This window comes from Eublepharis macularius, chromosome 4, assembly GCF_028583425.1.
Source record: "Eublepharis macularius isolate TG4126 chromosome 4, MPM_Emac_v1.0, whole genome shotgun sequence".
Taxonomy (NCBI): domain Eukaryota; kingdom Metazoa; phylum Chordata; class Lepidosauria; order Squamata; family Eublepharidae; genus Eublepharis; species Eublepharis macularius.
In genome coordinates, this window is record NC_072793.1 from 187,473,137 (window position 1) to 187,491,363 (window position 18,227).

Genomic DNA, 18,227 nt, shown 5'->3' on the forward strand with positions numbered 1-18,227 from the left:
GGCTTCAGTACAGGCCCTCGAGAGTTCACCTGGAGAATCGCAAGAGAACCTTTCTTTCTCGGCTAAGCCGGGCAAGAGGGAATATACTTTATTTTATTTATGTCATTTAGAGTCCGCCTTTCTCACTGGGACTCAAGGCCAATTGCATAGTGTGAGATTAGTGCCACTCTTCCTATGCTCTGCTATGGCAGCTGCCCACATCTGAACAGGGCCCACTTCTGCATCGGCCGTCCTGCAAACGGGCAAGATCAACAGCTGTCCCTACACAGGCATTCCCCGCAGTGACCCCCTTATGGAACAGCCTGCCTGAAGAATTCAGGAACGCTCTCACTCTCCTGGCTTTCCACAAACTGTACAAAACCAAATTATTCAAAAGGGCTTTCTTATGTAGGTAATGAGGTGGTGGTATAAGGAAATGGTTCAAAGAGACGCTTTGGTGAAGGGATAAGGGCCCTGTGCTTCCCTAAGGAGGTCCCTGCTCTGTCGTTTCCACATCTTTTAATGTGTATGTCAAATTGCTTAAGATTATTTCAACATTGCTTTACTTCTATGTCAGATTTCTGCAGTTTATATCCTATTGTACTGTTTATTTTCACACTACTAACCTGCTTCCATGACGTTGCGAAACATCGTGCAAAAATGTGGAAGATAGCCTCTTCTTGTGAGAGTTTTGCTCTACATCACGCAAAACTCTTGCGAGAAGATGCTATCTTCTGCGTTTTTTGCACGATGTTTCGCAACGTTACGGAAGCAGGTTAATAGTATGAAAACGGCCAATGTCTCAGCAGTTGATCGTGTTGAATTACAGTGTGTAATCTGCCTTGAGTTCAAGTAAGAAAGGTAGACTATAAAGTAAATAAAAATTAAAACATAAAATAAAGTCAGCCACTATTCTTCCAACTAAGAGCCCCCTGGCGCAGAGGGGTAAGCTGCAGTACTGCAGCCCAAGCTCTGCAGAGGTCTATCCTGGCGGAAGTCGCGTTCAGGTAGCCGGCTCAAGGTTGACTCGGCCTCCCATCCTTCCGAGGTCGGTAAAACGAGTACCCAGTTCCCTGGGGGTAAAGTGTAGATGACTGGGGAAGGCAGTGGCAAACCACCCCAGAACAAAAGTCCGCCAAGAAAATGTAGTGATGCGATGTTTCTCCATGAGTCAGTAATGACTCGGAGCTTGCACAGGGGACTAAAAGGTAAAGGTAAAAATAGCCCCTTCCCTGGGACTTTGGACATTTCCTGTCCCCAACATCTTATGCGGCTCTCCAAGGGTTAAAGAGAGAAACGCGCAGTCCTAGAGAAGTGCATAGGGGGGGCGCTCAGGGGAAACGCCGTTTCCTGTGCTTCACCCCAGGCCCAGGATTCCTTCAGGGTCAGCCGTGCTGGACCCAGAACAAGAAACGCCCTCCCTGTCTAAACCTGTCTCAGGCTGGGTTCACACATGCAAGAGAAGGAGGAGGCAGAGACCTGAGATGGGGTGGGGTGGGAGAAGGGGGGCTCACGTGATCGGCCCTGTTATTTAAGCCCCTGTTCCTAAAGGTGGGCTCAAGGGGCGGCTTCACACCAGTCTGCCGTGGAGTAGCACAATGAGGAATTTTTTCCTACAGTGTTAAAAACTCCCTGCCACAGAAAAGCAGCACAGCAAGCATAGAAAGAAGGCAGAAACTGCCTCCTTTCAGTGCTAACTTTCTATGTGCAGGGAACTGTCCATTATGCAAAGATGTCTTTGGAGCTTTCCCACGTGCCCCCTTGAGTCAGGCACTCCATCCCGTCATCCCTTCAGAGCTCTACCACTTCCTTCCCAGTTGCATTGAGCAGGCCGGAGGGGCTGTTGGGCTCCCCTCGGGGGGGGGGGTGCTGCAGCCTCAGGCAAGGCCAGGACTTCATTGCCCCCAAATGGGTGGGGAGGGAGCATTTCCAGGAAGGGAGATGAATAAGGAAGGTGGGACTCCCCCTGTAAACATGGCCTGGTTTGGGGGGAGAGATGCTGGGCAAAACGCTCCTCGGCCTCCTACATCAGATCTGGAATTGTGCCCCGAAGCCAGTCCAGAGACAGAAGGAGCTGGCACAGAAATCTGTGAGTACCAAAAACGGCTTCCTGCCCTCTTTCTCTTTCTCACTTCAAGGCAAGAGGGAGAAGACGCTCTCGAGACTTTCGCCATCTGCTCCGTGTGGTGAAGGGAAAAGAGCTGCCATGGATCTAGCTAAGGTAAGCAGGGAGGGGGGATCCCAGAGGGGAGCCATTCAGAGGTGAACAGGAATGCTTCCTGGTCAGTTGTCAGAGGATCAGGTTCCTTTCCGCTGGGTCTGGCGTTGCTCACGCCAGGGGGAGGCAGGAGAAGGGTCACCCCCTGCCTAAGATGGCCTGAACAGAGAAGCCCAGGCAGAGACTGTTACTGGGCCATGAATTTCCCTCGCAAAACTTTGTGCTTCTCTGTGATACGGACATCTGTTTGCCCTCAAGATGGCCTTCAAGAGGTCTGGGAGGGGGAAGCCAAATGTCCCCTCAGGGCTCTTCTCCCCCCTCTTTCTTCTCGTCTTCCAGCATTCATATACTGTCCTTTCCAGTGATGTAAAGAAATGCTTTCCTCTCCTTCCAGAGTCCAGTGTCCTTTGAAGAGGTGGCCGTGCGTTTCACCCGGGGGGAGTGGAGCCTGCTGCGCTCGGCCCAGAGAGTCCTGTACAAGGAAGTCATGCTGGAGAATTTTGGCCATGTGGCTTCTCTGGGTGAGGATCCTTTTCTCCTGGGCTGCCTCCTACTTGCTGTGAGGAGTGGCTGTGAGGAAGACCTCAATGAGGAAGGGCATAGCCAGGCAGTCTTCCCTGGGCCCAGTGGCTGATCTCTGCCCCCCTCCGTGCTCCTTCCTCGGATGTGGGAGGGCTTCAGGGTCCTCCCTGCAGAGAGGGAGCCCCTGCCTGGCAGTCCTGTCCCTGGAGTGCCTGAGAAGAGGTGCCAAGGGACGCTTGGCGTGGAGGGTGGGATGGTCCCAGCAGGGGCTCCCCTCCTCCCTGGGCTTTGCCTCACTGCGCTGTGGAAGGAGCTCTGCGGGGCTCTCTGGCATTTCAGTCTCAGGTGGGCAGGGAGAGGCCACAGAACTGCCAGTGCCAGATGGAGGATTCTTCACCCCGTGCTGCACTCCGCCCTACCCCTCTTACTTGCCTCTTGTGTGTTTCTGGAGGGACAGCCAAGCTGGCTTGGAATTGCTGGATTTATGCGCACACTGAAGAGTCATAATTTTCTGTCTTTTCTGATAAACAGGACCTCTGATTGTCAAACCTGACCTCATATCCTGGCTGGAGGAAGAGGAAGGGCTGTTTCTCACGTTCTCTGATGAAGAGGAGGGATTTAGAGGTAACTGCTTAGATGTGTCACGGAGCTGTGAGTTCCCTGTGTTTCCTTCCAAGGGAAGGTCGATTTCTGCAGTGTTCTTTATCCTCCCAGTTGCTTCTTCTCCAAAGAACGGTGATGAGTTCTGAAGGCTGTACATCTTGAAGCGCAGGGGTGGCGTATTACACTTTTCTGTTTTAGGGGCTGTGAAGTCAACTGAGGCCTCTTTCTTCTACCACTCTTGGAAAGTTGGTCTAAACACTTATGGTCTAAATGCTTACGGTGTGTTTGCAGAGATCAGGCTTGGGGCATTCAGAATATAAACAAACAAATGGGGCCTTGGAACAAAATGTCCCGGAATGTGTTGCTCTTGAACCGCCAGGTGGGGGCTGGAGATCTCCCCGATTTACAAGAGATCTCCAAACTACGGAGATGAATTCCGGAGGGAAAAGTGGCTGCTTTGGGGGGTTTACTCTATGCTAGTAATCCATACTGGAAGTCCTTCCACTCCCCACTTCCGATCCACCCCTTCAATCTCCAGCAATTTCCAAGCCTGGAGTTGTTTAAAAAAATTATTTACATTATTTGTAGCCTGCCTTTGTCATTGAGGTGTACTACCTGCAAGTTTTGCATCCAGACAGAGACTTAAATAAAACATCCATTTATTGGTTTACAGAGTGTCGCAAAGCATAAAACACTCGAATTCAGGCAACAGAAATAAAACAAACAACCTCTCTGTTGCTAGCTAAAATCTGCATATCTACAAGTTATAAAGCTTGGTCCCTCTGTGTCTGTGAAGCACTTTCGTCGCTGGTTGTTTCTCGCCCATTGGTTTGGCAGGTGTGCCCACTCCTAGAACCGGGTGAGCTGGGAAGGCGTATTTTCAGGAGTCCGGCCATCACCCTGCCCTCCACAAGCCAATCAGGGCCCAGCTGCTGATCAGCGTTTCCCTCTGTGTGAAAACGGTGTGAATTCAGAGTCTCTGAGAACCAGTCTCTCCAGTTAGAAGCTGCAAGGAACAGACACTGGGCTGCAGGTGTTACAGTCAGCCTGGAAACTGGGCCTGCAAACATGGACACCAATTAAGTAATTAATTAATTCTTAAAATGATTCTGGCCATCACTGGCAACTTCCATACAAGTGGCACCTTAGAGACCAAAAAGATTTTCAGGGTATCGGCTTTTCAGAATCTCTCAATACCCGATCTGTTTCGCTCTGCATCTGGTGGGTATTGTAATTCCCCAAATGACTGTTGTTAGGGGTGTGCAAGCTAGTATTCTTGACCTGGATATATATCTGAAAAATACCTGTTTGATATTCTTTCGTTATATTTGGATAGGTACGGCTTACTCAGGAATATTTGAATATGCCAGTATTTAAATTCCTGAATTATCCAGACCTGTTTGGGAATATCCGGAAATCTCATTTTCAAGAATGCTGCAGCTTCCCCCACCCCACCTTTGCAGAATTCACTGGAAACAAGAGGAGGGGGGAAGGAGGCAGGATCACTGTGTGTGTGTTTGTGTCAGCGCTGCTTGCTTGCCATTTTCCATATGCATTCTGGGATTCTCTGGCTTTACATTGTCTCTAATACGTTGGCATTGGCCCTGGGTCCTGCCTGGCACGTTTTGAGTGGCACGGGTTCTGTTCAGCTTCTACCTGCGTCCCTTGCTTCAGTTTTTTTTTCCTGCTGAGAATCTCTGGTTTGATTGTCCTGGTGGAATTCTCCTATTTGACGTTGGTTCTTCTGGGCTTTGTGGGTTCAGCTTGCCTTGGTAGGCTTTGCTGGTTGCTGTTGTGGGTTGGCTACGGCTTCCTGTGTCTTGGAGAAAGCCGTGGATTTGCCCGCTGTGAAACATTGGGGAGTGGCCGGGGGCAGCCTGTTCAGGGACCGATAGAATTGTTCCCTGTGGTCCAATTCACTTAAAATATGGTGAGTATTCAGTGGACAGGCAGGACTAGGATCCCTGCAATTTTAGTACCCATTGCTTGAAAAGTGACACCTACAGCCCTGGAAAAATTTTCCTCATAGTAAATAGCACAGCCAAATACATTCAGAATTCCAAATAAAATCCAAATAACAACAACAACATTCCATGTATATACCACCCTTCAGGATGACTTAACACCCACTCAGAGCTGTTTACAAAGTGTGTTATTATTATCCCCACAACAAAACACCCTGTGACATTGGTGGGGCTGAAAGAGCTCCTAGAAGCTGTGACTGGCCCAAGGTCACCCAGCTGGCTTCACGTGCAGGAGCAGGGAATCAAACCCGGCTCTCCAGATTAGAGTCCCGCGCTCTTAACCACTACACCAAAATGGCTGTCCACTGTTGTGGCGATCCTGTTGTAGATTCTGCAGACAAGAATCTCTGTCAGAGGGATTGGAGCAGAGGGGGCTGTAGCACAGAGCTTGGCTGTGGGCGATGGATTGTTTGGTGAGTTTTGGATGGAGATATAGTTGCTGATCGGTAGGTTTCTGGTATAAAGAAGTTTCTAAGCATCCCGCATCTATTTGTACAGTGGTGTCCAGAAAACGTCCTTCCTGTGTGGATTGATTTATGGTCAGGTTGACGGCGGGGTGGAAGTTTCTCAAGGCCTGGTGGAAATTCCTCCAGGGCTCCCTTCCATGTGTCCAGATGATTAAAATGTCATCAGTGAATCTCAAGTACAGGAGGGGGGTTAGCAGGTGGGAACCGAGGAATGCTGCTCCAAGTCAGCCTTGAAAATGCTGGCGTATTTTGGTGCCCTGTGAGTGCCCATGGCTGTGCCGTTGAGCTAGAGGAGTAAATCTTCACCAAGTCTGAAGTAGTTGCTATTGAGGACAAACCGGCAAAGCTTGGTAGCGAGGTCAGCTGTGGTGTTACAAGGGATGGTGTTCCTAGTAGCTTGCAGTCCATCTTTGTGGGTGTATAGAGAGACAACATCCATGGTGGCCAAGAGTGTTATCCAGAAGATTGCCGACAGATTGTATTATTCTCAGGAATTCTGTGGTGTTTTGCACATATCTGGGGCATTTATGGCAAAGGATCTGAGAAGGGAGTACATGAACCCACACCTGCCAACAGTGATGGTCCCCGTGCCCGAAACAATAGGACGCCCTGGGTTGTCGGGCTTGTCCATTTTGGGCAGAAGATAGAAAATTCCTGGTTGAGGTTCCTGTGGTGTGTCCATATAGATTTGCTCCTGTATATGTGTGGGTAATGCCTTTTTTAAACCTGTTTAGTTCTCTTTGGGTTTCTGAACAGAGTCAGTGTCAGTCCCTGGCAGTTTGATCCCCAAGTTAACACACAGGAGTTCCAGTTGAAGTAACTTTACTCCGCAGCGGGTCCCTGACAAGGTGGTTTCCCGTGAGATCCCTTTCAGTGGAGATGCTGGTCACTGAACACGGGGCCTTGTGTGCGCAAAGCGTGTGCTTTACCACAGAGATGTGGCCCAAAGAAACTCCAGACAGCCCTCATGTAAACACATTTTACGCAGCTTGCATAGCAGAGGGAGGGGCTTTTCTCCCATTCCCAGCAGCAGTGCCCAGGGGGAGAACAATCCTACCGGCTTGCAAGGGAGACGGAAAGTCTTCTCTCGTCCTAGCAGTGGCAGCTAACCAGCTGGTGGGCACCTTTGCTCCCTTGGGCAGAGTGGTGGGGATCCCTAATGTAAGTGGTTCTGAACACTGGCATAAGTGATCCCAGGCACACAAAGATTTCACCAAAGTAGAACATACCACGATAAAATCCAGCATCCATCCTCGGATCCAAAAGTCAGCCAACCTGATTTAGAGCTCTGCAGAACTCTTGTGTTACCATATTGACACCGAGCTTTAGAATTCTTGCATCCTCTGCAGCAGTTTGTTTAGTGCATTCCCTAAGTTTTCAGTTGCATTTTTCTGTTTTGTGATCATGCCTGGTTTTTCTCTCTCTCTGCAGGAGGTGACTGGGAGTCAGCAAACAAATCAAAAGAACCTGCGATAACCGAAAAAGAAGATACCAATCTGCCACAGAAAGAGAACATTGAATATTGTAATGCACCAAGGAAGGATGAGGGAAAATACCCACCAAGGAATAGTTCCGGTCCTTTACAAGGTGATCTTTCTCACGAAGTTCCAGTACTTCAAAAAATATACAAAGGAGGCAAGTGGACTGAGAGCGCTGCAAATGAGGGGGGAAATCCTGAAAAAACAAACGTTGATATTTATTGGAACAAGCGTACCAAGACAAAAGTATTTAAAGGGCAGGAGTTTGGAAAAGACTTTGATCAGACAGACAAGCTTAATTCCCATCAAACAATTCACAAAAAGGAGAAACAATATAAATGCCTGGAATGTGAGAAAAGCTTCAGTCAGAGTGCACACCTTCATTCCCATCAAAGAATTCACTCAGGAGAGAAACCATATAAATGCCTGAAGTGTGGGAAAAGCTTCAGTCAGAGTGCACATCTTCATTCCCATCAAAGAATTCACTCAGGAGAGAAACCTTATAAATGCTTGGAGTGTGGGAAACGCTTCAGTCAGAGTTCACACCTGAATTCTCATCAAAGAATTCACTCAGGGGAGAAACCATATAAATGCCTAGAGTGTGGGAAAAGCTTCAGGTAGAGGGGAAATCTTAATTCCCACCAAAGCATTCATACAGGGGAGAAACCATACAAATGCCTGGAGTGTGAAAAAAAATTCAATAACCATAGACATCTCACCATCCATGAAAGAATTCACACAGGGGAGAAAGCATACAAATGCCTGGAGTGTGGGAAAAGATTCAATAACAGTACACAACTCACTACCCATGAAAGAATTCACACAGGGGAGAAACCATACAAATGCCTGGAGTGTGGAAAAACCTACTCTCAGGTTAACAGCCTTTCTTCTCACCAAAGAGTTCACACAGGGGAGAAACCTTATAAATGCCTGGAGTGTGGGAAAAGCTTCCGTCAGAGTGGATCCCTTGCTGTTCATAAAAAAATTCACACAGGGAAGAAACCATATAGATGCCAGGAGTGTGGAAAAAGATTCAGTAACAGTACAAATCTCACTATGCATGAAAGAATTCACACAGGGGAGAAGCCATACAAGTGCCTGGAGTGTGGGAAAAGCTTCCATCAGAAGGGAAACCTTGATTGCCATCAAAGAATTCACACAGGGGAGAACCCTTATAAATGCCTGGAGTGTGGAAAGAGCTTCAGGTACAGTAGAGACCTTGCAGTTCATGAAAGAATTCACACAGGGGAGGAACCATACAAATGCCTGAAGTGTGGGAAAAGATTCAATAACAGGAGACAACTCACTACCCATGAAAAAATTCACACAGGGGAGAATTTATACAAATGCCTGGAGTGTGGAAAATCCTTCTCTCGGGTTGACAGCCTTTCTTCTCACCAAAGAGTTCACACAGGGGAGAAACCTTATAAATGCATGGAGTGTGGGAAAAGCTTCAGTTACAGTGCATCCCTTGCTGGTCATCACAGAATTCACACAGGGGAGAAACCATATACATGCCAGGAGTGTGGGAAAAGATTCAGTAACAGTACACATCTCACTATCCATGAAAGAATTCACACAGGGGAGAAACCATACAAATGCCTGGAGTGTGGAAAGAGCTTCAGGGAAAGTGGAAAGCTTACACTCCATCAAAGAATTCACACAGGGGAGAAATCATACAAATGCCTGGAGTGTGGAGCTTCAAGGAACGTGGAAAACTTACTATCCATCAAAGAACTCACATAGGAATGAAACCATAGCAATGTTCTAAAAGTGGAAAAATCTTGCTTTAAACCAAACTGAGTTCGAAAATAGCAAAGCGATGGACAGTAACAGAGCTAATACTTCTTACTGACTCCAGTAGGTGATGAAATTCAAAGGATGAGAATGGAAAGTCCTCCAACTGGCTTATGGTTCTTTGACTGGAGACGGTACTTAGAGGGAACATATAAGGGAAGGAAAGTAATCCCATAAGCCTTTTTTTCTCACCATGATCTGCCTAGGCAGTCGTCTCTCATATTCCCTGAATTTACGGTTCCACCTTTCTTGTAGACCAATCAAATTCCAAATTTCTCCCTGTGTCTGGGCTGCATGATCACTCACAGTCGAAACACACGAGATGAAATACCTAGATTCAACTCGTGTTCTCTTACCTAAAGGTTTGTCGGGAAGTGCAGGTGTCCTTGCAGCTTAAAGTTTAGCATTTACAGAGCAGCAGAGAGGGATGTGCGGGGGTCCTTGCAGCTTAAAGTCTCCCGGTGCAGCCAGGTGTCGCTCTGCAGGGCCAGGCCGGGTGAGGGGAAGGGAAAATGCCGTGATGCACCTTGAGAGTGGGAGGAAAGTCACCCCACGCCTGCACTTCCCTCCTCGCTGCTTTGTAAATGCTAAACTTTAAGCTGCAAGGATGCCTGCACTGTAAGTGCTAAACTTTAAGCTGCAAGGACGCCTGCACTGTAAATGCTAAACTTTAAGCTGCAAGGACGCCTGCATTGTAAACGCTAAACTTTAAGCTGCAAGGATGCCTACACTTCCCGGCAAACCTTTAGGTAAGAGAACACGAGTTGAATCTAGGTATTTTGTCTCGTGTGTTTTGAGCCTCAGTGGTTATTTTCCAGTTGGAGTGTCCTCGTGTTGCAACTTAATCATGCTGTTTGTGGAAGGAAATGCTTTTCACATAACAGCATTCAGTTTATATACCGCCCTTCAGGCCAACTTAATGCCACACTCAGAGGGGTTTACGATGTGTGTTATTATAATCCCCGCAACAATAATCAACCTTTGATGTAATAATTCCATAGTAATACTAGAATAATATAAGGCTATTACAGATGTTATAGAATTTAGCAGCTAGGTTAAAAGCATGACAAAAATATATTTTAAGTTTTAAACTGTTATATGATCTCACTAAAGCGATGCTGAAATGCTTCAAGTTTTTTAAATTGCTATAATATTTTATGCCATGTGATGGCACCACATCTAAACAAATCAAAATTTTGAAATCCATCCATTATTCCTGGAAAGTCTTGCTTTCTGTATATTTTAATAATATATCCCCCAACTCTTAGGAGCCCCCTCCCGCCCGCTCTCTCTCCAGATTCATATTATCTTTCTAAGGACCATAAATCTTACTAAATAAACTTCAAACTAAGAGTGAACTCCGATAAAAGGGAGTTTGGGCACCTAACTCAGTCTCCTTCTATAATATTCTGAACATATTCTCCTTCATAGCTAACACACCCATCTCTTGATTTTACCAGAATAATTGGTTTTAATTAATCCAGGCCTTCTTGGATAACTCTAGCGCTCTGGACCCTTTCCAGTCAGGGTTTAGACCAGGGCATGGGACAGAGACAGCACTAGTAGCATTAGTGGATGATCTCCGTCTGAATATGGACAAAGGCCACGCCTCCTTACTGCTCCTCCTAGATCTGTCTGCAGCCTTTGACACAGTAGACCGTGCCATCCTGTTGAGGCGCTTAGAAACAGAAGTGGGCATCAAGGGTTGTGCCCTGGACTGGTTTAAATCGTTTCTCTTGGAGCGGACTCAGAGGGTTGCCGTTGGAGATCAGCTGTCTCTAGAACTGGAGCTATCTTGCATGGTTCCGCAGGGCAGAGTCTTACCTCCCACGTTATTCAGCCTCTACGTAACGCCTCTAGGAGAACTCATTCACAGCTATGGAGTCGGATGTCACCAATGTGCAGGTGACACCCAATTCTGTATCTCGCTATCCAGGTCCCCATGAAAAACAACAAATTGAAATTGATCCCAGACAAGACTGAACTGATGCTTGTTGGGAAGACAGAGATCTTGAAAGACATTGTACTCCCCACTTTCGATGGAGTTCTTCTGACCCTCGCAGACTCGGTTAAGAGCCCAGGGGTTATACTGGATCCAGCGCTACTACTAGACAAACTGGTTAAGGCAGCGGCAAAAACTGCCAATGCCCAGTGGCCACTATGGGGGTGCCTCCCAGCAGCACGGCCACTGTTTGGGGGCTAGCTTCTGGTTCCAGCTTTTGGGCCAGCGGAAAACAATTCCGCACCATCTTCTATATGGCAGCTCTTCCAAGTCCTTGAAGATGGTTGTCATATTACCTCTCAGTCATCTCCTCTCCAGGCTAAACCTTCCGAGCTCCTTCAACCTAATCAAGACTTTTCCCGCTAAACATTAGGAAGTCCTTCCTGGCAGAGTGGTGGAACGGGCTTCCTCGGGAGGTGGTGGGCTCTCCTTCTTTGGAGTTTTTTAAGCAGAGAGGCTAGATGGCCACCTGGCAGCAAGGCTGATTCTGTGTGAACCTGCTGGGCAGACCCTGAGAGGCAGGGCAGGAAGGGCTGCATCTTATAGGTGTTTACTCGCCGCCGCAACAGACTGGAGAGCGACCTTGGCTGGCAGGCGAGGTCTGAGAGCTGAACACGATTTCCTTCCGGCTCTCTTTCCCGCACTCTTCGCCCTTTCTCTCTCTCCCCGCCCCACCCATGGGAACCCTAAGCGTCTCCATTCTAAAGGGCGGGAACACCCCCTGCAACTAACCTGACCCTTCCTATCCCCGTCACTTCTGCCAATGAAGTAGTCGAGCGAACACTGAACGGCGGAACCCGAAGAAAGCAACTTTAACACAAGCGCCTGGAGTGTTTGATGTGGAGTACTATTTGGGTCTAACTGCCAGAACCTGACAGGCCCTTTCTTACATGCCCAGGGTAATGCCAATTGCCACCTTGGGGTCAGGTAGCAATTTCCCCCAGGCCAGTTCGGGTAGGGATCCTGGAGGTGTTTTGCCATCTTCAGGGCATGGAGCAGCGGTCACTGGGGGTCTGGGGAGGGGAGATAGTTGTGAACTTCCTGTATTGTGCAGGGGGTTGGACTAGATGACCCCTGAGGTTCCTTTCCACCTTATGAATCTATGCCTCGGTTTGCAGACAAATATAGGACGTAATTCTGCTTGGTCCTCTACTATGTGCAGCTTTATAGAGCCCAACTTTCCAAGCACCCTCTGCCAAAAGCTAAGCAGCCCCCAGCAATGAGGGAGAGAGTCAAGCAGCATTCAGACAGCATGGAGACGACGCGCACCCACCGAGGAAAGTGCCATCGAACAGGCGGGCACCTTCTGCCACCCTCCACCCATCGCTCTCCTTCCTGGTTGGAGGGGGGGCAGGCTGTGCAGAGGGCGCCTGACAGAAGCTCCCCCCACCCCAAAGCTGGTAACAGAAAAAGCTCCCTTCGTCCCCCCCACCCCCAACAGAGGCTCCCGCAGTGACGGCAAAGGCCGGCTTACAGCACATAGAGAGAAAACAAAAACACCCACAAACAATAAAACAAAAGATTGATTCTGCAAACGAACAGTTTGTGTACTAAATTGAAGGTCTCTTTTCCTTGGGACATTTCCTGTCCCCAACATTTTATGCGGCTCTCCAAGGGTTAAAGGGAGAAACTCACAGTCCTAGAGAGGAGCATGGAGTGGGGGGGGGACCTCCGGAGAAAAGCCGTTTCCTGCGCGCCCCCCCCCCCCCTTGCTAAAGAGGCCTTTGAGTCTCCGGGTTTGCTCTGAAGGGCTCGGAGGAACCGGGTGAGTTGAGAGGGGCTTGGGAGGGGGAGAAGGGGGCCTATGGGGAGGGGGCTCCAGTGCAAAGCAAGGCCCAAAGCAGAGAGGAAGGAGGGGGCAGCAGGGGTGAGAGCCCCCTCCCCCCGAAAGGCCCGCTCTGCCCCCCTCCTCCTGCCCCCCAGAGCTCCGCTCTCCCCTTCGCGTAGAGACGCGGCGCCTGTGGAGGCGGGACGGGGCTCAAGTGGCTGCAGGTTCCACAGGCGCTGAGGACGGAGGGGCGGGCGGGGACTGGGGGGGGGAGATGGTGCGGAATTGGGGGAGGGGGAGTCAAGGACTGAGGGGCTGGAGAGGGGGGGAGGGGGAGAGGGGGCAGGGACTGGCGCTGGACCCTGCGGAGTCCCAGACAAAACGGGGCCCTGACCCAGAACAGGAGGGGCCTCCGAGGAAAACAGCCAAGCTGTTCCTTTCCCACGTGGGCTCCTTGTCTCGGTTCCCCCCTCGCTTCGCGCCCTTCCGGGGGCTTCCCGGCCTTTCTCTGACCTTCCCCAGTCCTGCTTGGCACCAGGCCTTCTTTCAGTATTTTATAAAATTTGGCTGAAATTCCATCTGGACCCGGTGCTTTTCCTAATTTTGTTGAGTCTATAGCTTTTGAAATTTCCTCTTCCGTAATTGGGGCGTTTAAATTTTTCTTCGTAGTGTCCGAAATCCTGGCTATCTTCGCCTTATCCAAATACTGTTCTATTTCTTTTTCATTAATAGTTTTTTTCTGGAATAATTTGGCATAATATTTGTAAAATATTCTCTTTATACCTCGGTGTTCCACAACTTCTCTTCCTTCCTCAACTATTTTGCCAATTATTTTTTTCTCTCTCCTTTTCTTAAATTGCTAGGCTAAATACTTCCCTGTTACTTCAAAAGTTTTTTGCTGTAAACTTTTTAGGTTCCGTTCTAATTCTTTGTTCACAAAAGACCTCAGCTGCTCTTGTAATATCCTTATTTCTTGAAACCTTCTCCCCTTTCTGTTTGAAAATCCTGCCCTGTTTCCTGTAACTTCTGGGCTGCTCTTTTACACTCCTGCAGGTGTGGGAAGGCCCCCCCCCTCCAGTCCCCCAGGGATTCTTCACCCCAGGCCCCGGATTCCTTCAGGGTCAGCCGCGCTGCACCCAAAACAAGACACTCCCTCCCTGCCCAGCGCCTGTATAACTCTCCGTCTCAGGCCAGGTTCACACATGCAAGAGAAGGAGGGGGCAGAGACCTGAGAGGGTGGAATGGGGTGTGGTGCTCACTTGGTTTGCCCTGTTATTTAAGCTCCTTTTCCTAAAGGAGGTCTGACGGGATGGCTTCATTCCAGACTGCAATGGAGGCGCATAACATGGAATGTTTTCCTACAGTGTTAAAAACTCCCTGCTACAGAAAAGCAGCTGAGCGAGCATAGAAAGAGGGCAGAAACTGCCTCCTTTCAGTGCTAATTTTTTACTTGTGGGGAACTTTTTCGTTAGATCTCTTTGGAGCTTTCCCCCCTGCCCCCTTGAGTCAGGCACTCTGTCCCATCATCCCTTCAAAGCTCTCCCACTTCCTTCCCAGCACAATCTGGGAGTTGTGTGGAGCAGGCCGGAGGGGCTGTTGGGCTCCCCTCAGAGGGGAGGAGGGGGTGATGCGGTCTCAGGCATGGCCAGGAGCTCATTGCCCTAAAATAGGTTGGGAGGAATTCATCTCCAGGAGGGGAGATGAATAAGGAAGGTGGGAGTCCCCTGGTAAACATGGCCTGGTTTGGGGGGAGAGATGCTGGGCAAAACCCTCCTCAGCCTTCATATATCAGATCTGGAATTGCGCCCAGAAGCCAAGCCAGAGACCACAGGAGCTGGCACAGAAATTTGTGAGTACTAAAAATGGCTTCCCATCCTCTTTCTCACTGCAAAGCAACAGGGAGAAGACACTCTTGAGACTTTCTCCACCTTCTCCTCTGTGTGGTGGAAGGGGAAAAAAAAGCCGCCATGCAGCCATCTCAGGTAAGGAGGGGGGGGTCCCAGAGGGGAGCCATTCGGTGGAGAGCAGGAATGCTTCCTGGTCAGTTGTCAGTCTCTGAGGATCGGGCCCCTTTCTGCTGGTTCTGGCGCTGCTCACGCCAGGGGGAGGCAGGAGAAGGGTCACCCCCTGCCTAAGATGGCCGCAACAGAGAAGCCCAGGCAGAGACTGTTACTGGGCCATGAATTTCTCATGCAAAACTTTGTGTTTCTCTGTGATACGGACATCTCTGGCCTCTTCCCCACAAGGGGTACTACTCACCCTCTGCCAGTGAGGACAGACTCTTTGGCCTCAAGATGGCCCCCAAGAGGTCTGGGAGGAGCCAGATGTCCCCTCGGGGCTCTTCTCCCCCCCTCTTCCTTCTCGTCTTCCAGCATTCATATACTGTCCTTTCCATTGATGTAAAGAAATGCTTTCCTTTCCTTCCAGGGCGGGGTGTCCTTCGAAGAGGTGGCTGTGCGTTTCACCCGGGGGGAGTGGAGCCTGCTGCGCTCGGCCCAGAGAGCCCTGTACAAGGAAGTCATGCTGGAGAACTTTGGCCATGTGGCCTCCTTGGGTGAGGATCCTTTTCTCCTGGGCATAGCCAGGCAGTCTTTGCTGGGCCCAGTGGCTGATCTCCGCCCCCCTCCGTGCTCCTTCCTCGGATGTGGGAGGGCTTCTGGGTCCTCCTTGCAGAGAGGGAGCCCCTGCCTGGCAGTCCTGTCCCTGGAATGCCCGAGAAGAGGTGCCAAGGGACGCCTGGCCTGGCGGGTGGGATGGTCCCGGCAGGGGCTCCCCTCCTCCCTGGGCTTTGCCCTCCTGCGCTGTGGAAGGAGCTCTGCGGGGCTCTCTGGCATTTCAGTCTCAGGTGGGCAGGGAGGGGCCACAGAACTGCCGGTGCTGGACAGAGGATTCTTCGCCCCGTGCTGCACTCCGCCCCTCCCCTCTTACTTGCCTCTTGTGTATTTCCAGAGGGACAGCCAAGCTGGCTTGGAATTGCTGGATTTATGTGCACACTAAAGAGTCTTAATTTTGTGTTTTTTCTGACAAACAGGGCCCCCGATTGTCAAACCTGACCTGATATGCTGGCTGGAGGAAGACGAAGGGCTGTTTCTCCCATTCTCTGATGAAGAGGAGGGATTGGCAGGTAGCTGCTTAGGTCTGTCATGGGACTGTGTATTGCCTGCGCTTCCTTCCAAGGGAAGGTCGATTTCCACAGCGCTCTTTATCCTCCCAGTTGCTTTTTCACAAAAGAACATTGATGAGTTATGAAGGCTCAAAGAATGTTTTAGGTTTGTTTCTGGGCATAGTACATAAGTCGTACAATTCCATTTGGAGAAGGTTGGAGGAGGGCAAACATCGCCCCCATCTTCAAGAAGGGGGGAAAGGAGAATCTAGGTGATTATTGACCTGTCAGCTTGGCATCCATACCTGGAAAAATCATGGTGCAAATTATCAAACAATCAATCCTTGATCATTTAGAAAGGACAGTTGTGATTACTAAGAGCCTGCATGCTTTCCTCAAGAACAAGTCATGTCAGAATAACCTTACCTCCATTTTTGAGGGAGTTACTACTTTGGTGGATCAGGGGAGTGCTGTGGACTTAGTTTATCTTGGTTTCAGTAAGGCCTTTGATAAGATTCCACATGATATTCTTGTTGACAAGTTAGTAAAATGTGGTTTGGATCCTATTACTCTTAGGTGGATCTGTATCTGGTTGACTCATCGCACCCCAAGAGTGCTTGTAAATGGTTCCTCATCCTCTTGGAGAGTGATGTGCCTCAGGAATCTGTGCCAGGCCCCGTGTTGTCCAACATCTTTATAAATGACTTGGATGAAGGAATAGAGGGGATTAAATTTGCGGGATGGAGGAGACTTGTCTTGACAGTAGTACATGTGAAAAGGATCTGGGGGTCTTAGAAGACCATACACTGAACATGAGTCAGCAATCTGATGCGGTAGCTAAAAAGACAAATGCGATTTTAGTCTGTATCAACAGAAGCAGAGTGTCAAGATCATGCGAAGTGATGGTCTTGCTCTGCTCTGTGCTGGTTAGACCTCACTTGGAGTACTGAGCTCAGTTTTGGGACACCGCAGTTTAAGCCGGCTGTTGACAAACTGGAACGTGTCCAAAGGAGGGCAGTGAGGATGGTGAGGGGTCTGGAAACCGTCCTATGAGGAAAGACTGAAGGAGCTGGGCCTGGAGAGGAGATATCACAGCCCAAGCATTTGAAGGGCTGTCACATAGTGGATGGAACAGAGTTTTGTTCCCCCAGTGGGTTGGACCAGAAACAAAGCAAAAGAGTTTTCATCTAAACATTAGGAAGAACTTCCTAACAGTTACAGCAGTCCCTAAGTCGGCTTCCTCAGGCGGTGGTGGGCTCTCCTTGCTGGGAGGTATTTAAGAAGAGGGAAGATGGCCCCTGACAGCTCTGATGATTCTCTGACTTAGTAGGAAGGGACACAGATTAGGAGAGGGGGGCAGGAAGGGGTGAGTCGGTGCTGGCCTCTCCTTGCCTTTTCTGACATGTCCAGGTTAATGCGGATCACCATTTTAAGATCTGGAAGGAGTTTTCCTCCACCTACCCTGGAGGGTTTTTTTGCCTTCCTCTGGGCATAGAGCATCGGTCACTGAGGGAGGGGAGGGGGAGGGAGTAAGCTGTGGATTTCCTGTGTTGTTTGTGTGTGTGTGGGGGGCTGGACTTGATGACTCTTGAGGTCCCTTCCAGCTTCCTCCTCCCCCGTGTTTGTGTTTATAGAATCTGTGCTTCCGTTTTAAGCCTTCATTGAAACATGACGAGTCCAAGGAAGTACCCCAAAATAAGCAGGCCTGGAGTCCCTCCCAAGGAGAGGCTCTCGATCAATTCTGCCCCTCATACTTCTGGGTTTTTTTTTCCCTGAGTGCTCATGCCAGATACGGCAAAACAACCTCACTGCCTCTTATTTTTACTCTGGGGAATGAGGGATTTACTCTGTGGTGCCTGGTGTTAAGTTACTAGACCACAACATGGAATTCATCCCTTTTTCTGCCTTTTCCTTCTCTTTCCCTTTTACAACTGGGGTTGGCACTATAAGGCCACCTTCCAGCTCAAATGAGAATGGGAATATGTCGCTGGGGAACCATACTCTAGGCAGAGGGATCCGCTGGCACTGGGGCATCTCATCCTCTAGGTATCCCTAGGCCATTGCTTAAATTGCCAGGGGCAGAGGGGCACCAGGCAGCTCTCCCTTCCTCCCAAGCTCTGCCCAGCCACTGTGCAACTGGCTCGGCATCCACCAGGACATCCGAGCACAAAGAAAATGAAAAGGTTAGACTCATGCCCTCTTTTGCTTTGAAATCCTATCTCTGTGCTGTTAAAGAGAGAGGCTGAAATAACTCAGGGTTCTTGTT

At 49.4% G+C, this 18,227-nt stretch overlaps 1 protein-coding gene and 2 pseudogenes across 2 annotated transcripts in view; 2 read left to right on the top strand and 1 right to left on the bottom strand.

Moving 5' to 3' along the window:
* LOC129328463 (zinc finger protein 420-like) overlaps positions 1 to 18,227 on the bottom strand; it is a 262,738-nt gene that overhangs the window by 108,633 nt on the left and 135,878 nt on the right. The gene's annotated exons all lie outside the window — the stretch shown is intronic.
* On the top strand, positions 1,976 to 14,090 carry LOC129327025 (zinc finger protein ZFP2-like; annotated as a pseudogene).
* The window catches only part of LOC129328438 (zinc finger protein 208-like), a 42,093-nt pseudogene continuing 37,349 nt past the window's right edge, over positions 13,484 to 18,227 (top strand).